This window comes from Arvicanthis niloticus, chromosome 8 (genome assembly GCF_011762505.2).
Source record: "Arvicanthis niloticus isolate mArvNil1 chromosome 8, mArvNil1.pat.X, whole genome shotgun sequence".
Classification (NCBI taxonomy): domain Eukaryota; kingdom Metazoa; phylum Chordata; class Mammalia; order Rodentia; family Muridae; genus Arvicanthis; species Arvicanthis niloticus.
The window spans coordinates 33,875,796-33,901,483 of NC_047665.1; the positions used below are offsets into that span (position 1 = coordinate 33,875,796).

The window sequence follows — 25,688 nt, forward strand, 5'->3', positions numbered from 1 at the left end:
GATCTTTTTGCCCCCTCCATCTGAAAGCTGAGATTACACATAAGTTGCACCCCTCCCAATTCATGTGGTGCTGGGGACTTAACGTAGACATTACTGTGCATGCTGGGCAATCCCTCTACCAACTGAACTTCATCTCCAGACAGACTTCTGTCATATTTGTAATTATCACATGAGGTTATTAGCAAACCCGCAACCCAGTGAAATTTTCTCATTCCCCTTTCCCTCCCTTATTAAGATCATTCAAAATCACTTCCCAAAGCATTTAATCTTCCTGTATTTCAGATCTGCTCTTGCTTTTCTTCATAATGTGTAGTAATTATAAAAATAGTAGAATTCATTTTGAAATCTCCATTCATTTTATCATGTTTTCATATGCCTCATACTTACTCTCCTTTTCTGCCCACCCTTCTTCCTCCCAGTGACCCCTTTCCTTTTCCTCAGTAGCACCCGTCTACTTTCAAGCCTTTGTCTTAAGCTTAGATACTACACATGAAGAAGAAAAACACCCATGTACTATTTGTTTTTCTCAATTGGGCTTATTTTGCCTAATATGAAATTCTCCAGTCCCACTCATTTTCCTACAAATAACAAATTTTCATTCTGATTTTTCTGTATAAATAAACCCTATTTCTATATGGATACATTTCCATTATGGATTCATTTGTTGGCAGAACCTAGGCTGTTTAAGTAACTTAGTTCTTGTGACTGTAGTTGCAGTAAACATGTATGTGTCTCTGTGTTGTGTCCATGTAGAGTCCTTGAGTTATATACTTAGAAGGTGTATTACTGTGGCATGTGGTAATTCTGTTTTTACTTCAGTTTCTTTAAGGTCTTTAAGGTCTTGCATACTGATTTCTGTTGTAGTCAGACTAATTTCTGTTCTTGTCAATAGTATATAAGGGTCTCTTCCCCTCACCTCTGTGTCCTTTCCACCTTGTGCTGTTTTCTCGATAGTCACATGTGTAATGGAAATAAAGATAAAATATTATAGCCCTGTACTTAAAAGCATGGCTAAAATAACTATCATGAGGAGACTAAAACAGTGCAATTCCTTCAGCTATATGCATCTGGCACAAGATATCTTTTATTAAAACAGAATAAAAAATCTTAGCAAGATATTACCTCACAGCTTATTCCATGGTTCTTTAATGAGAATCAAGTTCTACATCTGGCTTATGACTTTAAAAAGTTATTTAACCATAAATGGGCATGGTGTTGCATGAGTTTAATCCCAGCACTTAGGAGGTGGAGGCAGGGCTGGAGGCAGAGATAGAGGCAGAGGGGCAGAGGCAGAGAGGGAGAGGCAGAGGCAGAGGCAGAGGCAGAGGCAGAGGCAGAGGCAGAGGCAGAGGCAGAGGCAGAGGCCAAGGCAGGCAGATAGATCTTGAGTTCAAGGATAGTGTGGGCTACAAAGACCCCTCCAGTACTGCTAGGGCTACACGGAAAAACCCTAACTCGAAAAACAAATCAGACGTTATTTAATCTGTTCTCCCCCTTTCTATAGGATGTTGGTGGAAACATCAAGCTCAGAGGGATTTGTAGACCGTTTGTACTGATTGGCAGGAGAGTGACATTAGTCACAGGTGTGCACCTGTTGTCTCTCAGCAGGGTTTCCTTCCTATGAATGCTTGTGAGACCCAGAGACCAACAGTGATCAGCTCCTGTTAGCTAAGCTTCATACTTTATTTTGTTTTCGCTACTTTATCCATGGTGTCTTTTGTCAGTTTTCAGGATGTGATCCCGAGTCGCATGAGCAGCGCATGCCTGTTGCTTTCACCTTGGGCTGATCCGTGAAGATTCTCATCCTCCCTTGTTTGGGATGAACTACGGGATTCTAAGGAGACTTCAGCAGGTATTTCCCAGACTGTTCCTACTGTGGGGTTTGTCTGATACTCTTCTCCTGATTAGACGGGGCTGTAAATTTCCCCCAAAATGAGTATAGAGGCAAGCACCATTTTCTTTCTTTCTTTCTTTCTTTCTTTCTTTCTTTCTTTCTTTCTTTCTTCCTTCCTTCCTTCCTTCCTTCCTTCCTTCCTTTCTTTTTTTTTTTTTAAAAAAAAACAATATTTGTATTTATTCTTTGAAAATTTCATACAACATATTTTGATCTTATACTTTCCCCTTGCTCAGTTTCTCCCAGGCCTCCCTCATAACCCTCTCCACCCAACTTTATGGTCTTTCTCTCTCTTAAAAAACAAGCAAAATAAACAAAAACATGGAGTATGCTGTGTGTTGGCTACTATCCCTGAGCATGAGGCCTGCCATGAAAGTGTGGTTGATATAGGCATTGTCATTCCACTGGGGGAAAAAAAAACAGCTGATTTTTCTTCTCTAAAGAGCTTTCAATTTCAAATCACTTGTTGGTTGTGGTGGGACTTTGTGCCTAGTTCCTCTCCTCTGTGCTAGGAGTTTGTCTGACTTGAGTTTATGTAGGTCTTGTGTATGATGTCACTGTCTCTGAGTTCCTATCAGAAGCAGCATCTTACCTACTTCATGCTCATGCACTTGCTGTTACCTTGACCCTGGATGTTGGCCATCATCACCTAGCTGAAGTCCTGTGATCAGGTTTTTCTATTGTGAAGCCCCTATTTCTCTCTCTTTTCCATGCTGAAAATCTTTGGAAGGAAGTTACCACCGCACTCACTCATGACAATGGTTTGCAGGTTTAAACGAGATGTTGAGTGCATTGGCTCCAAACCCAGTGCTTCAAAAACTCTCATTAACATTAGTTATCTCTGTAGCTGGTACTCATGCAGTTATTCCTTTCACGAAGTAAACGCCGGCTTTCCTGAGCACTGCTTCCTCATAGTTCAACAGTCTCTCATCAATATTAATTAAAAAGTAAAAATGAAAACTGTACCAAACCCTTCCACTTGAGATGACTGTCGACAGAGATTTTCTAGGAGGGCTCTGGGCTCACCCTAGCTCAGTACCCGCAGACTGCTAGACTAGTATCATCCTCCTACGTCTTGTTCCTTGAGATGGAGTCAGCCATTTTGGACAGAGATGCAGGCATGGAGACAAGCAATTTAGGAACAGGATCTGCGTGATGGTGATGTATATGTATTTTGGTCAGGTTTGACAACTTCTGGATAGAGTTTCAGTTTCTTAGGATAAACTCTCTTTAGTGCTCTTCTCTAAAATGGCTCAAGCCAGTGCAGTTGTTGCCAGAGCAGCTCACTGAGCTTGGGTAACACTCAGTCCTGTCTGTTGGAATAAATAGAGAACAGCTGGTCTCTTCTACAAAGACAGTTGGCATGAATCTTTTATTTTAGTCTCTCATGTATCTAGTAAACAGTAAGCCATATCTAACATGAAGAAAAGGCTCCCAAGCCTTCTTCCAATAAACTCCCTTCACTCCTCTACATTTATGAGTTCAGGGTGTAGGGCAGGTTAATGACCAGAAAAGGAGTGTCAGGAAAAGTAGTTGGGAGCTAGAGAAAATAGACTCCTCTCCTGCCTCCTCTCCTGCTGAAACCTCAGCTTTTCTCTAAGATAACACATTTCTCAAACTATTACTTGGGGAAAGCAGACTCAGGCACCCTTTTGCCATTCTACATGTTTTAGTTAGAGAGAGATTTATTCATATTAAAATGATTCTCTGCTTACTGGGAGAAAATTTCTATTCACTGTAATGGGTAAGCAATTGAAGACAAGTCTCTTAGTCCCTTTTAAATGGCAAGTAATGACATTTGTCTTCATGTCCTAACAAGCTTAGTGGAGACTGATCACCCTTCATTATGTTGTAGAAAACAAGAGATGTGTCCAAAGAACATAGGTAATGTCCTCCTCTTCTTCTTCTTCCTCCTCCTCTTCTTCTTCCTCCTCTTCCTCTTCCTCCTCCTCCTCTTCTTTTTCTTCCTCCTCTTCCTCTTCCTCCTTTTCCTCTTCTTTTTCTTCCTCCTCTTCCTCTGCCTCCTTTTCCTCTTCTTCCTCCTCCTCCTCCTCCATTTTCTTCTTTTTGAGATAGGGTCTTGCTATATATTTAGGCTAGCTGCCAGCTCATAATCCTCCTGCCTCAGCGCCTGTTCCCCACCACACCAAGTCATTTGGAACTACAGCTCTGTGTGCCTATCCTTGGCAGTTATCATTCTTTTTAATAGCACAATGTTATCATTCTTATAAATGACAGAATGAGATTTTCTGTACCTGCTCAGTTAATTCGGAGTGTTAAGTAGTGAAGACAACCACTGAGCAGATTGCAAGCCTGCACAGCAGATGTAGGGCTGTGTGTGTGTGTGTGTGTGTGTGTGTGTGTATGTATGTATGTATAAGACAGGATCTTAATGGCTCATCGCAACTGTCAACTTAGACCCACTGTGGAAATCGATTTATGTATATGTGGCTCCTTCTTAAAAAGTTTAACAGAGTGTGGAAGACCCACCCGAATGTGGCTGCACCATCCCCTGGGCTGAGTAAACAGGAGAAAATGAGCTGAGCAGCAACATTCCTCTCTCATGCCAGTGTGGGGACCATGTGACCAGTTGCTTCAAGCTCCTGCCACCATGCCATCCCTGTCACCATGGACTCTAAGCTCAAACTATGAATTTAAATAAATTCTTTCTATAAGTGGGTGTTTTTATGTTTTGTCATGGCGATGAGTAACTTGATTGGTATAGAGCCCATGGCTAGAAGTGGTGGCTCACATCTATAATTCAAGCCATTGTACATCCCTGGGGCCACTGAGGATGTGCCCAGATGTATTGATAGCCGTCATTGGAGATGCTTAATGGAGTTGCACTTTTCCCATGGAGGTCAAGCATGGCTGTGAATGGCCTCAGATGGTGAGAACATGAATAGCCTTTCTCATCTGACACTGTTAGGGTATCCCTTCCTTACTCATTCCTTTCAGACTACATTAGTGGGAACACATGGTGGGTGGCCAGATTGGTGAACAGTGAGCTGTGGAAGGACCTCCTGGCCCAGATTCTTCGAGTCAAGATAAGCAGGAAATGAACTCAGTTATTCTGTCCCAAGGCTCACGTACCATTATCCAGCCTGTTCTGAGAGTGAATATTTCTCTCTTTCGAGAGGTGTAGTCTGGGAGGCCTGGAGCCCTGTGAGATGAAGCAGAGATGTGTACATTTATGATGGTGGACATAGTAGGGAATCTGAACACAGATTAAGAATGAAATGATTAAGGGCAGGGTGTATACATATATCACACACACATGTGAAGTTAGTCCCAGATAACCATCTGATAGACTTTAATACCCAACTACTGGCTGAGTGCCAACAAGAATATCTTGAGAGCACACAATGCTTAATTTATATTTAGGGAATCTCCATTGCTTGTCACAGGGCTTGTAAAATTTAAACAATAAAGAAGAGCCAGTTTGGAGAAGGTGCGTGGGGAGTGTGGAGGCCAGGGCTGTGGCTGACAGTATTCCTTTAATGTAAAGCCACCTGAAGCTTTCTGTTGAATAGTAAAGTAATTCCCACATGGTTTCCGCTCTTTCAAAGTCAGACCTCAGAAGCTCTGTCTGCTGTAGCCTTGGCCTCTGCTTGCCTCTTTGTCAGCTGATGCTTCCTGTCTGCTTGCTGATAGGAAGTGTAACCAAAACACACTGCTCCAGGGGAGTTCCCAGGCAGGCCTGCCTCCTCCCAACCTGGAAGAGAGGGCCACCTCCCACCCCCCAGGGACACATGTTTCTCTGGGAGAGACAGTCCCAGTGCAGAGCCCATTCTGAAAATGACCACATGCTTTCTTTACTGGGAGCCCATTCTAGGCGCTTCTTAGTTTAGTTTTCCCCTCATCTAAAGCCCCATTTACAACAAACTCTATCCCTCTGAGGAAAAATCTCAATGTTTATTTGGGATGTTTTGTTTCCCACTGAAAGTTTTAGAAATGCTGAAAAACCTTTAGAAGGGCAAATGCTTAGTAAATACTAAAACTTGTCTGAATTTCTGATTATTTGTGCTTTCCTTACACAAGTTTCACCTGTGACCTTCTCCTCCTTCCTCATTCCTTTATAGTTTATTCTGTGTGTTGATGGAGTTCATGATAAACCCAGTTAACGAGCATAGTTTGACTGTGGGCTGCTTGCTCTAACTCCAGAACGGTGTGTGATGTGTTTGTATCGAGTGTTTGTTTGTGTTATGTCCTACTGATAATGTCATTTAAAAACCATGAGATGGTAAAGTCACTGAGGTAGTCAGAGGACTAGTATTTTGGCTCTCCTCCGTTGACACAGCCTGCTTGTCTAACTTTTAGAGCTATTTGTCCATTTTCAAAATGAGATCAATGGTTTTCACCTTTCTACTTTAGTTTTAGTTTTAGGGTTTTTTTTTTTTAAAGATATTTCTTCCCACACAAGTCACTTAAATCTTAGGAAGAAGTCTTTCAGAGGTCCAGCGGGGCATACACAGAGAACATCATTTTAAATTGACCAGTAGAGATGCTTGCAAAGCAAGCACTGCAGTTGGCCACAGGCTTTTAGAGTAGACCAGATGAGTTTGAGAGCTGTGCACTTTGTGGAAGGCCAGCATTCCCATAAGGTCCCCTGGCACTGTCATTAAATAACCTAGTTTCCTAGTAATGTCAAATGCGAAAGAACATGTTGAGAACAGAGCCAAACTCAAGAAGAACTTGTGGCCTAAAGATTTTCATGAGCCTCAGAAATTACTTGTGGGAAATCCTATCAGGAGGAAATTATCTTATCTGCTTATAAATTAAATGACAGATTTTGTCTCTTTTATAATTTGTCCCCAAGAGGTGCTTCCTGTGTATAGTTCTAGACGTTCCCTGTCTAAGGTGCTGCTAATTCAGAGCCTGTGACTTTTCTTGATTCTTAGTTGTCAGTTACTTATACTGTGGCTTTGAGTCAAATGGAAACAGAGGAACCCACCATGATCCCAGCACTAACTCATAGAAATATCACTGTGGTTTCAAATCTTCAATACCAGTTTTTAATAATCGTATCACTTTTTGAAGTTATTATCATTGTGTGTGTGAGTGAGTGCATGTCCTGTGTGTATGGGTGGGTGGGTGGAATATTTGTGCATGCGTAGAACATATGTGGAGGTCCCAGCACAGCTTTGGGAAACTGGTTCTCTCCTTTGGCTATTTTGTGGGTTCCAGTTCTGAGGGATCCAACTCAGCTCATGAAGCTTTTTGGTCAGGATATTTTGTCACAACAACAGGAATGAAATGAAGTAATGTTCTGTGTAATTTATGACTGAAAGGGAGTAGTTCATCCTTTGAGGTTACTACTGTACTTCTCTTGATAACTCATCATCATACATAGCACTCATACATAAAAGGCACTGTTTTCCTCCTTCCCTTCTCCCTCTCTCTTTTTAATTTTTCAACTTTTGATAATTCAAGACTATATGAATGTACCCTGCCCAGTCATGTCTGAATATTTCTACACTTCTTTCATTCAGCAATCACATGGGATTGTTTTCTAGTATGTGGTATCCTGGATGTTCTACAGGTGTTCCTCAGTTTATTATGTAACTATGCTTTGATACAACCATTATAAGTAAAAAACAACGTAAGGCTAAATGAATAAATAAATAAATAAGTAAAATAACTTTAAAACACCCAACCTCCTTAGCATCATAACTTATCAGCACAGTGCACCGAGAGTCTGTGTGGCTCACTCTAGTGATCTTAGTGGTCAGCAGGGGTATCAGCAGGGGAGTATGGTTTATTGTTATTGCTTAATATCTCAAGACAACATCATACTCATAGACCTTGCCTGATAAACAGTAGAATTCAAAGTTGGAAGTATGATTTTTACTGACTATATATAGCTTTTGTGAGATCCTAAAGTATTGAAAACAGAAGTCAAACCATCTTAAACCTAGGGGATTATTGATAATGCTGTCGGTTAGAGGCAGGGTAGTATTGTTACATGGTAGAGAATGAAAATGTAGCTTTTTTTATTGTTGCTTTTCAATTATAATACAACATTTTTCTCTTGCCTTTCCCCTCTCCAAACCCTCTCATATATGACTTAAAACTTGAATTGGAGAGCAGAAATTTTTGTTTGTAGCCTTGACATGTTTTCTAAATGTCTCTTTCTGTGTTCTGTTTAGAAGTTAAAGTGATTTATAATGACACATTACATTTAAAGACTTCAGATCCTCATTCATGGCTTCACAAAAATATACAGAATTTGACAGTTTCATCAATGAGAACAAGAGTTGGCCCTCTTCTATATCTAAGTTTCCATACTAAAATTTGTCCTTGGGTTAAACTGAATCTGTATTTTGGATCAAGAAAACACAGGTAGAAACACTACACCATGTAGAGTTATATAATATTGGTGGTCAGCTTTTAACCAGTAAAAGTTTTATTTCTTGCATGAACTAATTCAGAACATATGACTGCATGTGACTCTTGCTCTTGTGACTGGAGTTGTTAACATAGTTTTCAGAATTAGAAACTAGAATGCGGGTCTGCAGAGATGGGTCAGAGGTTCAGAGCTCTGGATGGTCTTTCAGAAGACCCTGGTTTGATTCCCAGAACCCATATGTCAGCTCACAGACGTCTATAACTCCAGTTTCCAGAGATTTGACATTCTCCTTTATTCTTCAAGGACACTAAGAATGCATATGGTACATAGATATGCACTTAGGTAAAATAACCATATACAGAAAATAAATGAAACATAATAATAAAGAAACTAGGGTATAAATAATAAATACTCCATTGTTGATCATTAGAGTACATTGCACATAGCTATGTTTATATTTTTACCATGCTTATATTTTAAATTCAATAGATTAAAATGTAGCTGCCTTTCTTTGATCAGATAAAACCAACTATAGCTCCCAAGTGAGCATTAAACACCGTATTGGTGGTCAGAACCCAAAGTAAAGGCATTATCTTTAGTATAATGATATTGCCATGTATATAGCACTAGGTAGAGGAGACACAGACAGTAGAACTGTAGACAAAGTTAATCCAGTTTGGCATTTTAAATAAAAGTAGAATTATTTGTTCATACCCAGTGTAGATGTGCTAAATATCCATCTCTCTATCTATACATCTCTAAATCTATCTATCTATCTATCTATCTATCTATCTATCTATCTATCTATCTATCTATCAGGTTTCTTTGATTAAAGCAGTAATACCCTCCCAGACTTTGTATGAATATATCTCTGGGCTATATGACTTTTCTCATCTCAGGATTCCTAGGTCAATGATTTCATAAGTTACCTGTCAACTTTTCTTTCCTTGTGGATGACAGTAAATGACAGTGAATTCTCCTCTAGCTTTCAATCTAGCTCCAGTGATGAGGAGCAGCTGAATTATTCCACAACAAAGCAAACCTTTCTTTGCTCCAGAAAGCATATGGCCAGATAGAGCACTGAGAGCTAAAGAGGCAAGCTTGTCCTGGGAATGTTCCTTCCAGCCAGAACTCTTAGGCCTGGTCTGTCTCCTGCATGCTTTGTCTGCTTTGTCAGCAGCCCAGCTATCTTGATCTTTATCAGGCTACTGCTGCAGATGTCTACATTGTGTTTACCTTGGCCACCTTTAATAATCATAAATAGGAAAGACACCGGCCAAGAGTGTAGCCAAGAATGCCTGCTTTGTCATTATAGGAGGTTACTACATCTCTGATGTATGATGAGGCAAGTCTTGGTCTTACCAAGCCATGTTCTCTCTTTATTTATTCTTTTATTTTATATGTATGCTTTGTCTGAATGGATGTCTGTGTACCATGTACATGCTACGTGCCTGTGAAGACCAGAAAAGGGGTTCATGTCCTCTGGAACTAGAGTTACAAATGATTGTGAGTCTCCATGTGGATGGTGGGAATTGAAGTTGTGTCCTCTTTAAGATCACCCAGTGCTTTTAACCTCAGAGCCATGTTTCTAGCCCCAGGTTCTCTGGCTTCTGTTTTCCTAAATTCTTCCACTTTAAACTAATTTTCTGAAATATAAAATGTTAAAAACTGTGGTAATTTTTCTTTAAAAAAATTGTCTTCCAAATAGTGTTCTAAGGAGTCTTAGGTAGAAAGATGCCCTGCAAGACACAGGCAAGAGAAGCAAAGGACAGAATCCCTGGACTGTTAAAAAGGAAAATGTGCAGCAAAGGCCTGTGTCTATGCAATAAAGATCTTTACAGTTCCTATTAGGAAATAAAAAGTCTTATGTTGACATTCTGAAAACCAGTGGTCTATGCCATCTTAAATTCTGGATTATCCTCCTTCCTCCCATATTTTAATTGAACAGTTGGTTTGTTCTCATCTTCTATGACCCATTTCCCCAAATCATTTCAAAGTGAGTTATGGCCTGAGCAGATTTCTTTCATCTGCCATGCCCTCCCACTATCTATCTATCTGTCTATCTGTCTGTCTGTCTATCTATCTATCTATCTATCTATCTATCTATCTATCTATCTATCTCCTTCTGATGCCTGGAGCCATATGGTTAGATTTGGAGTTTGAATAGGTGAATAACTATAGGTAGGAAGGAAGGGAGAGAGAATGGTAAGCTGTGTATTTATCTTTATCTGTTTGTTCCTAGCATATATTTTTAAACTATATGAACGAACACACACACACACACACACACACGCACACACACACACACCACACACAATGTTAGAAGCTACATTATGCTCCTGTTCTGTTTCGTGCACAGGGGGGAAAAGCAGCATACTTCTCAGTAATTTTTTGTATACTTTGGAGGCCAAACTAGATTCTAGATGTTAACAATATAACCAAAAGCAAAAATATAGGCTCCTCATGGGTTTTGTTTTGTGATGAAAGAAAATGAATAAAGACAAAAATAAAATGTGTAGTGTGTCATTGGTGATACATATTCCAATGAATATGGTGGCAGAAGCAGAGGAGCTAGTTATCTTGTAAATATCTACTGTGCAGAGATCTAACCAGGCTAAAGCAGGGAATTTGAGAGCTTTCTATTTAGGGCAGTGTTTTCTCAACCTTCCTAATGCTTTCACCCTCTAATACAGTTCCTTATGTTGTGGTGACCTGTCAATCATAAAATTATTTTGTTGCTTCTTCATAACTGTAATGTTGCTACTATGATCTGACATGTGACCCCTGGGCAGAGTTGGGGACCACAGATTGAGGACCACTGATCTAGGGCTAACAACAAGGGCAAAGTCTTGTAACTTGCAGTGTTAGTGGAATAGCAAGGAGTGAGGGACATACAGAAGGAAGGTGGACAGCTGGTTGCTATGATGGAGGAATCATGGAAAAATGACCTACTTTCATTTTCTTCTTTTAAAAATGATTTTGTTTTCATGTTTGTGTGTGTGCTGTGTACATGCATGCACACCCATGTGTACGAGTGCCCATGGAGGTGCAAAGACATCAGATCTCCTGGAGCTGGAGTTACAGGCAGTTGTGATCCTTCAGGTATGGTTGCTGGAACAAAACTTGCAATAGCAAACACCATAACCTACTGGCCTATTTTTCCGGTCCCTCAACTTCATTTTCTTTAACTATAGCAATCTGGGGGAGCGACTGGTTAATTGGACAGACGTCACCAACTGACCACTCTTGACGTTGGTTACAGAGCAAGCATAGGAAAACTTTTCATGTACAAATCCAGATAATAAATATTTTATGTCTGACCAACCCTATCATGTCAGTGACAACTACTCTGAACTGCTATCTGCCCTTCTGCTATTTCAGAATAAAAACAACTGTTCCAATAAACATATTACAAAAGACAAAAAACTGGAAGCTGGCTGGATTTGGTTTACATGCCATGGTTGGTCAATTCCTGACCTAGGCCTCTTAGTTTTCAGTTGTGGCTATGATGGGTAGTGCCCACTTCTGCATCTACTATCTTACACCAGACTCAGTAGGAGCTGCCATCTATTCATAATTTTATGTATATCATTTACCTGTGAAAATCATTTGTTATTGCCTTGAAGTGATAGACAATATCATGGGTGTTTATTGGCTACTCTTCAAAGGACATGTGATTACAAGGAAAAATAAAGTTTTCTACATCACTCTAGGTAGTATATACCCAGGATAATAAGGATACTATTCCCTGTGATAGCCATTCTAAGCCCACTTGAACCTAGTTTCTTTCTTACTCTCCTCCCTGATAGACATGCCTCTGTTGCCTAATTGAAATGTAGCATGGACTTCAACTGTCAGTCATAGCAAGAAATTTGATTTTCTGTCAGACACATAAAATCCTTTAAAAAAAAATAAATGAAAGTTGTAGCTGGGGTGCAACTCAGTTGGTTGTGTTTGCCCAGGATCTATGAGGCCCAAAGTTCCATCTCCACATAAACTAGTCATGGTGACACCTACGTGTAATCGGTCTTAGAACTCGGTCTTAGAACTTGGTGTTAGAGGCTATGCCAGAAGCTCAGTGCCATCCTCAGCTACATGGAGAACTTGAGGCCAACCTGGCTTTCATGAGACTATGTCAGCACAACAACATGCAAAGGGAAAGATGCAAAGAAATTTAAAATCTAACGAAATAAAAACATCTTATTTACCCTGTTACATCCATCATATTACCCATATAAAATTGCTGAAATACTGTACTTCTTGTTTTATACCAAGTCTTTGAATTTTGGTATATAGTTTATGTGCCAGATATTCTCCCTTGATGTATATGGCTTGTGGTTCCCTGGGAACATAAGATTTACTGGTTCAAATTTTAGTTTTTCTAGCTGATTCTTCCCCTTCTGTCACCCTGGTAGCACCAGCGACCATTTTAAAGGTAACCTGTAAAATTAATTTCTTCTTCCTTTAATCAAACCACAGGTGTGGGCCACTATTGAAGACTGGGGTTCTAATTCCTATTGCCTTTTAGTTAACCATAGCATGAGAGAAGGGACCACTTCCTCTACTTAGTGTGTTTTTCTTTTTTTCATTCCTATCTTCTCCATTTGTATAGCTCTTGTGTTTAATAGATAGCAGATTGCAAGGAAACTCTAGGGCTACTGAGGTGTCTCAGTTGGTAAAGGTAATTACCAAGAAGTTTGATAAACTAAGTTGGACACTAGAGATCCACACCGTGGAAGGAGAGAACCAACTCTCACAAGATTACCTTAGACTTCCGTGTGTGTGTGTGTGTGTGTGTGTGTGTGTGTGTGTGTGTGTATAGTAGCATGTGCATTTACACACACATACATACACACACACACACATTTAAAATAAAAGCTACAACTAATAAAATGTCAAAATCAAATTGCTAGAGAGTCCCACCATTCTCCGCTTCCAACTCAACAAGGATTTCAGAGTCATTAGCTTAGCCCAGAAGGATGTGAGTCATACCTTCTCTCTCTGCAAGCAAAGTTCATTTCCAAATGAAGCCACACATAGCTGGTGACTCTTTAAGCCCCACTGCAGCTTGGTGATACTCGTTCTGTACCAGATGTAAGTAAGTACATTTACCTGGCTATCACCAGCTCTGCTAGACAAAATTACCAGGTATTTACATAAGAAAGGAAAGCATAGAAATTGCAACCATAAACACATTTGAATGATGAATTTTTATGAGTGTATGAGAAGATAAAATTGGGAAGTTAGGACATAGCAGGACCACTAATAAAAACCTGTTCAGTCGTTGGACCACAAATTCTGAGCAACTCTGAGAATCTGATGCAAGAGGTAATTGGTAACTGCTAGTAAAATCCGTGTAATTATAGATTTTGTAGCTATGACCAATCCTATAAGGGGATCAGGCATGGGTATATCTTTGAGGTATATTCATAAACAGACCCTTTCTCAATCCTTTTGAAGCACAACGAAGTATTTTAAATAGTGATTGTTATGAAGGAGCTGTTTCTGTTTCCCTCCTCAGTCTTTGTAGATTTGTGGATGCTTCAGTTTGTCCCTAAGCCAAGTGATGTCTATTTCTTTAAGGAGACAGCTTGGCTGATGCCAGCATAGGAGGGGCAGCTTGCTTTTATAGTGTTTCTAGAGGCAGAACACTTGAATTCAGTAAAATGGGAAAACAAATTGGTCTTATTTACAGCCACATACTATAACAGCAGCAAGAAGTAACCCTTAGCCATCACCTCCTGGGTAGCTAGCTACTGGTTGAAGTGCTTTATGGGAAACTCATTTCATTCTCATGATGTGTGAGGGGGATTGCTCTTTTCCTCATTAATGTTTGAGTCATTTGCCCAGGGCCATCCAGCTAATAAGTAGTGAAGCTGGGATTTCAGCTGAAGCTTTCTGGCTCTATGGTTTCTTCCCTTCATTTGTACACTAAGTAACTGTCAATGTGTATAAGGAATAGATGCTGGGAAAGTGTCTTAACAACTTAATTACTATTAAGCACATTACAAATTCGAAGGAGCACGAAGTCCTTTAGAAAATCCTTATGGAAAATGACATCTATCAGAGCACTGAACACTTAAAACTTAGCTCTAAAAAATAGATATTTCAAAGCTCAAAAACCAGTGTTAAGCTGTTTAGAAATATATATGGAATAATCAATAAAGGATTGGAATATTATATAGCAAGATATCTACTATAATCCATAGCTCAGAATTGGATCTTGGCCACAGATCCATTCATGTTAGAGACGAGAATTTCAAGCCTATGGAGATTCTCAGAAATCCTCAAATATGCTCTTTTTGGACTCTTCTTGGCTCTCTCACAAAAGTAACTCCAAATTTTTTATTTTTGGTGTTGATCCTGCCTCTGACCCTCTGAGCTCTGATTTGCCTTTTAGTCTAAGACTTTCCTGTGTTTGTGCAGACAGTGGACCAACAGGTTTCTGAATCTGGCTGTGTAGGTACACAATATTAATGAGTTCTGCCCAGCAAAACCCTATGCCCACCTGATTTCTTGGTCATTGTTTTCAGCAAACATGCTAGGAGTTCTGCTCAAAGTGCTGGTTTTTTTTTTTTTTTTTTTTTTTTTTCCTCTTACTGATCTCTCTGGAATCTTATGTGAGCTAATGGCTTCCACACACTTGAGATTTTGCCCATCCTATTATATCTTTCTTCCAAGGAACAAAAATAGAACCCTTTTTTTATTTTTTATTTTTTTTTCAGCATGGAAGACATTCTCTGGCTGTGGCTCTCTAAGAAAAAATATCTTCTAATCTAAGTAGACAAACCCTTGCTGGGGGAAAATAAAAGGACCAAATGCATGCATAAACTCCAAGGAAAGCATTCTTGTTTTGTGATGTCTTCCCTCGTGGTAAGTGTTGGGGACTTTACATACACTGATAGCAGTTAAGTTCATGGTAAAAATGAACAGCTATGAACAGCTGGATACACTGTCAAAACTGAGTGCTTTCAGCCGAATTTTTCCCCCAAGCCCTGTGTCTAGAGAAGGTTGGAGCTCTGTTAATTGACATTTTAAAGATGAGTGAGAAACATGGGTGAATGGAGTTGATTTCCTAAAAGAAGGACTGGGTCATGAGTTTGAAGTGGCGAGTTCAAAAGCAGGAAATAAATTAGCCATCATGTCAGGAACATGGCTCTGTGCTCACCATTCTCATGTAGGGCTCACATGCAGTGAGATCAATGTACAATTGGTTTGCCTGTGAACCTGATGACATGGCGCTTGGTTTTGTGTTATTTTATTTTTGACTCACGATCTAAACCTATTATACAACAAAGCCTCTCATCTTGAGAAATAATTATGAGTTGCTTCTTTGGGGTTTCCAGGGACGCATAAAGAAAGCAAAGGTCTTTGGATGTTTGTTTTCAGCCTCAGATCAAATCAAACTGAAATATGATTTTGGCAGTTCGTGAAGCACGAATATGATTTTCTTTATAGTGTTCTTTTATTTCTTAATTGACAGCACTGTCTCAATTATTATAAATAAGCCTCTCAAGTCCATATGTGATAACACATCACTACTGAAGAAATGAGTACAGCCAATGACTTGTTAATACACTTGTGAGCTCTAGGCAAACACGTTGCATAAATAAGAGGTTGAGACAAACATTAGTCACTGTTCTTATCTGTGGTTCATATTAAATGTTCCTTTCTGCATTGTCTGATAAGGGGCCTTTAAAGAATCAATTAATGGCATATCTAAAATTGAGCTTGCCTGGCTGTGGAGGTGTGCACCTTTAATATCAGTACGTGGGAAGCAATGCAGGCAGATCTCTATGAGTTGGACGCCATCCTGGTCTACTTGGTGAGTTTTAGACTAGCCATAGCGAGAGACCCTGTTTCAAATTAATTAATCAACTCAATGATTTAAAAATTTTACTCGATCCTCTTAATTTTAAAAAGCTTCCATCTCTTCTAAGAGAGGGTACTTGTTTATTTTATAAAGTCCATTTATTGAAATGATTTCTCAAGTGATGCTTGTTTGTCTGCTGTATATGCCACTGTGGGTTTCATTGGTAGTAAAAACTTGACAGCTAAACTTGATATTTATACTCAACACGTGCTTGGATATGTAGATGATTTCTGCCAATCTTAAACTCTGACAAGTAATGTTGTTATGTATAGGAGACATAATATAAATATTTTCCCAGTGCTTGGGACACAATGATTGGTAAAACACAGTTATGGGTGTACACACAGAACACTTTTGTTTATCCATTCATCTTCCAGTGGAAAGTTGAGTCTACCTCTGTCTGTTGTGAATAGTGCTCCTGTTACTGTGCTGGTCAAGTATCTGTTGTAGCCTTTGCCTCCACTTGTATCTGGCATAAACTCCCCACCCCCACTTTGCCCCTGCCAGTAGAATCCTTGGATTCTATGATAATTGTGAGATTTCTTTCTTAAGTTTCTTTGAGTTGACTTCACATTACTTCCTTCATTTTATCATTCCTACCAAACTGGATTAGAATTCCCAGTTTTCTACATCCTCCCGAGTAGTTGTTATAACATCCACTGGTGGTAGATATAAGAGGATATTGCACTGAGGATTTTATTTGCATTTCTTTGGTGGTCAGAGACATCAAGCATATTTTATGTGTTCTAGGCATTTATATATTTCACAGAAAGTCTATGTTTCCTCATTTTAAGTCATGTTTGTTTTGAAGTTGTAGTGTGTGTGTGTGTGTGTGTGTGTGTGTGTGTGTGTATGTGTGTGTGTGTTCTGTATATGCCTTTTCTAGAGTATGAGATTTGCATGTGTTTTTTTCCCCATTCTGCCTTTTTACTGTTGGCAGTATCCATTGATGCACAAAATATTTTAATCTTCACATTAATTTATTTGTATTGGTTCTTTATTTTTAATATTGCATCAAAGTATTCCAAAACTTCCTATAAAAAAATACACATGTGCCTCCAGGTTAGCCTGATCCATTCTAGCAACAATAGAAAAGGAGATGATAATGATTGTGTGCAAAAAGTCTCAGAAAATCAAGGGAGAAGATGTAATCTTTATTAAATCATTATAATTCACACACACACACACACACACACACACACAAGAATGAGAACATTTTAAAAAGTAGATATTCTAACAAAATGCCATGAAAAAAATTCACAGTATGAGAATGTGTTGCAGTCAGGCTGGGATTGTCCTTGGAACATGAAGTAAAACCCTTGAAACTTCATCAATTCAATTTATTAAACATATAATACATTAGGAAAAATATGATTTAAACAACACATAAAAATTGCCAACAACAAAAATTTTTTGAGACAATATTTCATGTATCTCAGGCCTTTTTAAAACTCCCTAAGTAGTTAAGAACCACCTTGAACTAGTGGACATTTTGCCTTCTCCTCCCAAGTGTTGTATTGTTCCTTGTGTTGCTCTGCTGAGGATTGAACCCAGAGCTCTGTGCATACTAAGCAGGCCCGTTACCATTTGAACTACTCACTTAGTACATGATTTTGTTATAAAGTATGAAATAAGTAGGAGTAGCAGAGATCTTTAGTTTGATCAAGTGAAACTGAAAGACTTACAGCTAACATCACAGTAAGGAAAGGGACATGTTCTCCCAGAAAGTGACACTGGGAAGAATGCTGACTCTCTGCTCCTCCAAAGAATATTTCTTAGAGATCACAGCTAATGAAATAATAAAAAAAAAATGTATGTTAAGTAAAAATACTGATTAGAAGAAGAACAGTAAAACTACTGTTATAGATGTTGTTTGCTGATGACATGTTTAAAGCCTGTGTAAAACATAGGATCCAATAAGGTGAACAAGACCATAGGATGTACTGTTGGTATGTAAATAAAATGTATTTTACATAGTAGTACAAGGAAGACAAATGATAAATTTTCATGTACAGTAGCATGATTAAACAAAAATATCTAGAAATACCTTTAATAAAATACATGGACAAACATTCACATGAAATAAAATATTGCCTACAGCTATTAAAATTATTATATAGAAAGTGATGCTGCATGGAGATTGGGCTGTCAGTTATATTTAGATTCATCCATAGAGTCAATGTAATCCCAGCTGAAGCTCAACCAGGGTTTTGTTGTTTGTACATCCTAAGCATAAATTAGCTGTAAGATGCATGGCACAATGTAGAAGGTGCCAGAATATCACAATAGCCTTGACAAGAGCAGATTTGGAAGGATTATACCGTGTGCCTTCCAGACTTCTGAGGAAGTTGTGAGCACTAAAACAGTGACTCTTGACCAGAGATTAGAATCCAAAATAGACCCTTAGCTGTCAAGGAAGAAGGGATAATGTTTATACATCATTGGAATGCAGGTTCCTACTTTAAACCACTCCCAAAGGTTAATTTGACATATGTTACAAACCTAAAAATAAAAGCTGACTTCATACAGTTTTCAGAAGGAAACACTGTAGAAGATCCTTGCAGTTTTCGGGATAGTCAAAAGGTTGTTACTCCACAGAGACCATACCTCACAAATATTGGTAAATTGGATATAATGACATTTGAAAACTTGAACTAATGAAGTCACTGCAAAGAAACCCCCCAACTATATATTTGGTAAGGATTAGTGTTCATAATATGTGAATTTTTTTCATTGCCCAATGGTAGAACAATGGCCCAATATAAAAAATGGGTAAAAACCTTGGTCAAATACTTCCCAATGGAAGACGCAGAAATGTCCGGTAAGCGCATGAAGTGTGCTTAAAAGTGCCCAAAGCCATCATCAGTCATCCAGGATGCAGACTAAACTATGATTAGAGCCCTAACTAAAAGGGCTATATGTGGAAAGTCTAACCTAGAAAGTATGGTAAAGCTGCAGAGTTTCTTACCTTTCTCATGCAATTGTATGTTCACAAGACTACTGTGGTTGAGACTCCAGAAGTTTCTTCTAAACCTGATATGTATCTATTTTGAGACTGACAAGTTTACCTCAGGTTACTTTCCAAAGAGAAATAAATGCCTATTGTGTGCATGGAAACTTGTTTGAGAATGCTCACAGCACTTTTACTTTAGATATCTCAAAGTAGAAATAGCCTTCAGTGTCCATCACAATGAGAGTAAATGAAATATGGACACACTCACCCACCCACACACACACACAACACACACACACATACAACACACACATACACACAACACACATAGACATACAACACACACACACACACACCACACACAGAGCAGCAGCAGCAGCAGCAGCAGCAGCAGCAGCAGCAGCAGCAGCAGCAGCAGCAGCAGCATGTTACAGAACCTGGAACTCATGAAGTGGGATAGACTGGTTAGCCAGTAAGTTTTAGTTTCCCTACTGTGTCTGCCTCCCCAGTGCTGAAATTACAGATGTGTGTTCCTGCCACTTTCTACATAGATGCTGATGATCTAAACTGAACTACTTATGTTTGCACAGTAGGTACTTTTACAGACTGCCTGTCTCCACACTCTATGCATCAGGAATTTTACATGCAAAACTAACCACATTTTGACCATGTAAGCCTGTGTCTGTGTAAATATGTTTTACCTTGCACATTCAAGGGGAAATGCATGAGTTTGGTTAATGATGTGCAGAGTCTTGTAAGCCAACACAGGCCTGGCTTAGCGAGCAGAGTAGTTGGGTGAGAATGGGGTTTGGATGTTCATAGACTGGCACTCGAGTCCATCATGGTCAGGCCTTCACTGGTCATGTGACTTTGTACCGCTCCCCTAACTGTCAATTGCCATCCTTGGATCTTGCCTTCCTCTTTAGCGTGAGGATTAATATGAAGCAAATATCAGTGCTGAAGCCCAAAAGATGATCAAATGCCCCCTTTTCAGTTTCCTGGGAGGAAAGCTTTGTTTAAGATGACAGATCTCTATAGAGATGAAGTCAAGCCTTGCCACAAAGTTCTCTTCAATCTGTGTACAAGTTCAAACCTGGTGTGCTGTACTTGCCTTTCAGAGCCCAGGTTCTTATTTAGTGTGTTGTCCATGTTCAATCCACTGTCTTCGAATTTCATAATTCAACTTTCCTTTACAGTTGTATAAAATTCCATTTTTAAACGTGCATCTTCACTATCCATTTGTCTCTTGATTGGCATCTAGGATGAGTTCGTTTCTTTGCAGTTATGAGAGAGTGTGGGTACATGTCTAGCAATGAGCTGTGGCTCATGAGAGTGTGATGGTTTTTGTTGGTTGTCAGCTTGACTGGATCTAGAATCCGCTAAGAGACTCACCTCTGATGCAGCTGTCAGAGTTTTTCTTGAAGAGATTAGCAAAGCTGGGAAAGCCCTTCCCCAGGGTAGGAGGCACCCTCCTCCAAATACCTGGAGGTCCAAGAGGAGACCTATTGCTTTGTGTCTACTCACCTTCACCCCTTGCTGGTGATCGCATCTACCCTCTTGCTGCTGTGACTGCTGCCGCCAGCATTGCTACCCTCACTGCCACTGCTGACACCATCTTCCACTGACTCCTATGAGAAGCTAGATACTTTCCCCTTCCATCATGAAGACCAGTCCCTCTGTCAGAATCCTCCAAGCTCTCAGTGACAGGTTGAGACTGCAATATGGAAATAAGAAAGTACTCAAGTGCGCATGTACACACGTACAATTTAAAAATATAATAAATCTTTATATTAAAAGTGTATTATATTAGAGAAATTAATGTTTTCCCATTCTTGCTGCCTATGTGATAGCTTGCACCATCTCTCCTTCACAATGTCAGCTTACTTTGATAGTGTAGTTGATCTTTGTAGCTAACTTTATCTGTCATTGGTTACTACATTTTAATACTCTCTTCCTTCCATGCTGAGTTTAATTTTTTCATTCTTTTCACTTTTTAATGATAGACTCTTAGATCCTTGGTTATTATAGTATGCATGTAAAGTAGCCTGCATGGGCTCATGTGCTTGAACACTTGGTCCCCAGAGGGTGGTGCTATTTGAGAGAGACCTTCAAGGGTGGTGTCTAACTACTACAAATACATGCATCAGAAGTCCCACTAGATAGCAAATATATAGTTATAAATGTGATCTCATTAACACCTTCTCATTTCATTGCTTGTCCTTTGTTCCTGAAGATGTGTGATTCCCATTGACCTTGTGCTCTTCAGCACGAGGAACCCCCAAGAGCAATCTTACAGACTGGGTCTCTGGAATGCATCCTCTTACTTTTTCTTTACCTGGAAGCACATGTATTTCAGCTGTAGTCCTGCAGGGTATTTTCAGTAGGGACAAAATTCTGCGTGGATACTTTTCTGCATTATCCCTGATACCCTTAAGTCTCCATTCAAACACTTGAGTATTTTGATGTACTGCTTTGTGTATAATGGGTCAGATCCTCCTTTCTACTAGTTTTCCCCCTGTGTGTGTGTGTGTGTGTGTGTCTATTTGTTTTGTTTTGTTTTTAGATGTTCTTCTTCCAGATTTCTGATAAAATTAGAGGCAAGTTTCCACCATTATAGAATGCTGGGGTGCTTAAACCTGTAAATGCATTTTTAGCCAAATTTGGAAATGTGTTAGACATTATTGAGAAATTTGTTTGTCTCTCAAGTTCTCTTTTTCTCATAATCCTGAAGACCCTTTGAGATTGTTCTGAGGTCTGTGAGAGTCTGCTAATGTCTCTTTGCTTTTGCTTGGACCATTTTTTCTTTGGCTCAGGCAATACCTACTAATCTATATGTAATTTTTCTCCACTGTTTTCATATTGCTTTTGATTTACCCACTGTGTTTTGCATTTCAACTCTTGTATTTTTGATTTCCAGAAATTTCTTATAGCTTAATATCTAGTGAAAGCTTGTATATTTTCACTGAACACTATTTTTGTTTATTCATGGAACATAGCTCTTTAGAATTCCTTGGCAGCTCAACCATCAGGTCATATTATGGTTTTTTCTTGAAAATTGGTATTTTCCTGTACCTTTGTATATTAAGTGATTTTAGATGTTTTATTGGTCCTGTGAATGTTGTGTTATACAAAGCTTATAGAGAGATTCCTATCATACTATTCTGGAGAATGCGCCCCCTCCTCCCCTTTTTTTTTTTTTTTTTTGCAGTCAAGTCATTTCACTTTAGGCTGCTCAGTGTCAGTTTATAGCTCTCTGACCTTGCTATCCTGGATGGGCAGGATTGCACGTGTGCAAATTTGGGATACACACACACACACACACACACACACACAGAGCTAGAATCTCTGTTCACCTCCCAACACTTTGGGGACTGGTTGCCATACACCTAGTTGAGGAATCCATTTGATACATATGAGACTCGTTCACAGAATTATGGCACCATCCCATAATTTTCTGAGCTTCTTCCCAAATCTCAGCTCATTGGTTCCTTCCAAGCTCCTCTTGGTGGTTCCTCTAGGTTTACTTTGTAGTTTCTTGGCGTCTCCAGGTGCCTCACCACTTTGTAAAAGAAAAAATGTGAACTAAAATGTGAACTAAAATGTGAATATGTGGGGACACTGGAGAGATGGCTCAGTGGTTAATACCGCCAGCTGTTCTTCCAGAGCACCTGGGTTCCCTTCTTAGCATCCACATGGCAGCTCATAATTGTTCATAACTCCAGCTTCAGGGGATCCAACACCCTCACACAGATAACCATGCCAGTAAAACACCAATGCACATATAATAGAAATGAACAAATCATAAAGATTGTTTAAGCAAAAAGAAAAAGTGAAGCAGGAAACACATTGCTACGTGTGTCTCTTTCCCAAGGTTTGACTCTTCCGTCATCTGCCTGTTCCTGTGATACCTCTGATAGTTTTTTTCACAGACATATAGACTCCTCTTTTTATTAATTTATTTTTGTCTTTAATGTCTTTTATTTATTCTTTGACAATTTCATTCACATAAGTACTGTATCTTGATTATACCCACCCACAGCTCCCCTCTCCCACTCCTCTGGTCCTCCCTCCCCTTTAGTCCTGTCTTTTTTAAATTAATGCAATACACTAAGTTCAGTTGATGTTCCTTGCAGGACTGTTGTGTGATCTTGTTGGCTTTATCTTGTGTTTTATAAAGAACCATAAGTGAGGGTTGTGAGTCCCATAGCCATGCCATGTCTGGAGGACACCATTTCATCATTCTCTCCATTGTCTACCTCTTCACATTATTTCCAATCCTCTGTTTTTTGATGTCCGTAGAGCCTTGGGAGGAGATTGAGAACAGCATTGACCTATAGATGTAAACATATTTAGAGGATAGATTATCAACATATCCAGTTATCAAAACAACTCTAGTATGTTTTCCTGTAGAGCCCAGAGACGTGGCTAGGTTTGCAGCACCAGGCATGAATTCCCTCCTCTGGAGGAGGCTTCAAATCCAGTAAGTAGTAGTTACCCTTATAACCTTCACGCTACCATTGAACAACTGGTACTGCTTGCCTGGCAAGCATTCGGAATTCACTGCTGGGTAGGTCCATAGTTCACTCTCTCCTCCTGTGGCCTGCCTAGTACCTTCTGGTACTATGAAAACACACAAAAACCCTTTCCTTAGGGCTTTCTGTTCTGATCTTTGTGAGACCTGAAGCACAGGAAGCTTCCTCTACCACAGTTGAGCTGTTGTCATTCTCAGCTATAAGAAAATTACCTACAGGTCAAGGTGTACATTTTCCAAAGTTAGTCAGGTCATTGTGACAGAGGGAGTTTTCCTCACATCAGCAGATTATACAGAGAAAAGAAAAGTTATTGTAAATCATTTCCATTTTACACACATATCACATGCACAGAGTTAAAGAAAATATTTGTGGAAATGTTTTACCTTCAGAGTTATATTCTGATTACACTTCTCACTATTTCAAAGGCTTCAGGTATGCTGGTGTATCCTCCTTCCCTCTGAATACTATTTGTTTTTACAGTTCTCAGTGTTGAACCCAGGGCTTTTCTAATGCTACCTAAGCTCTCTTGCTCATTCCTCTTGGTCTACAATTCTGGTCCTCCACTTAATAAGAGAAATAGAAGCTGATTTTATATAAAATACCAAAAGCCATCAGAATCAAGCTGTACAATGAGGAAACTGATATTGCTGTAACATTTAGCTAGTCCTTGGAGATTGTGGTGATTCAAATATGTTTTGCTTGGAGAAAAAACTAACTTTTTAAATAGTGACAGAATTACTGTTTACTAAGAAGAATGTGTTTGGTCACTGGAAACTTCTTTGTTCAATTGCATTTATATAAAGATAAGATAGCAAAGTCCTTCGAAACGATTTCTGAAGGATGTGAGTCTTGAAAGTGGGGTAGTACTTCTTCTCTTCCTTCAGAATAATCAGGGGCTGGTGTTAGCTTAGCCTTTCTGCATTTGGGGAGAGGTAGTGACCCATTGCTTCTCAAGGAAGTGAAGAGCGGGGGTGGCATGGTCATTCGACGTAACAATGAAGTTAAATTGTTCTTTAAGAAATGAAGGATGTATGCTGTGAGATAAAGACTGAGATTGAGAGTTCCCATAGACTTCAGATGCCCTCTGACCCCGAACTTGATTAAGTTGTTTCAATATGGCTTAGATAAGGAGCACATTATAGCTCTGATGAAAGAATTGCCTCATGGGTACTTTCCAAACTCTGATTATTCTTGTTTGACCCTTGAAATTATGGGTACAAAAATAGCAATTTTGTGAAATCACTTGTAAAATGTTGCCCCGTTTTGTTAGATAATTTTGTTACACAGTTACGAGTTTAAAAAGAAAAAAAAAACTGATCAGTTCTATCATAGCACACTCAATGTGTTATTATTTTGGAATCAACATAAAAACTTTGCATCTGGAAAAATGTACAAATCTTACAATTTAGTGGTTTCCTCGTATGTATGCATTTTTCTCACAGCTGTAGCCCAATTCAAGATGTAAAACAATTTCCATTGTCCTCAAAAGGACTCCTTTCCTTTCTTTTCTGTTCAGTGACCTTCATCTTCTAGAGCTAACTTGCTCTGATTGGCAAGTCAAGTAGCCTGCTCTCAAAGTTCATATGCATGGACTCACTCGGATGCTCTTGCTGTAGCATCTTTTGCTAGATATATCTCTATGTGCTGGAGATCTTTTTCCTCCCATCACCGGGGAGTGATGGACCACTCAGTTGAATCAATAGGATTTGTTGTTCTTCTAAATGCAGAAAAGCCATACTTGTTTGTCTCACATAAACTGTAAAGAAAAATTAAAAACTTTAAATGTATTAACTATAAGAAAATGAAAACACACCTCAAATGTAAACTCTGTGCGTTTTATGAACTATTTGAGGCAATCATTTTAACTGCAGGGCCAGTCGCAGGCTTCCAGGTCCTTTCTTCTCCTGACCACATAAATGTTCCCATGAACTGAATCACCATAAAGACAAAGCCCATCTGTGTCTTCCTCTTTCTCTCTCCAACATCCAGCATTTTGCCCGGTCCAGTAGTATAGATTGTATGTTGAATACACCAAGTATCTGCATTTTGTCTTGGGTATGGATGTGCCTAGTGAAACGTTGTTGTTG

The 25,688-nt window shown here is 39.3% G+C and overlaps 1 long non-coding RNA gene across 8 annotated transcripts in view; it reads left to right on the top strand.

Annotated features, from left to right (window-relative positions):
• Nucleotides 1-25,688, top strand: part of LOC143443328 (uncharacterized) — a 406,912-nt gene that overhangs the window by 365,635 nt on the left and 15,589 nt on the right. For all 8 annotated transcript variants that reach the window (XR_013112207.1, XR_013112203.1, XR_013112206.1 and 5 more), the window contains one exon: nt 1,725-1,852. This is a non-coding gene — a long non-coding RNA (uncharacterized LOC143443328). The remainder of the gene's footprint in view (nt 1-1,724; nt 1,853-25,688) is intronic.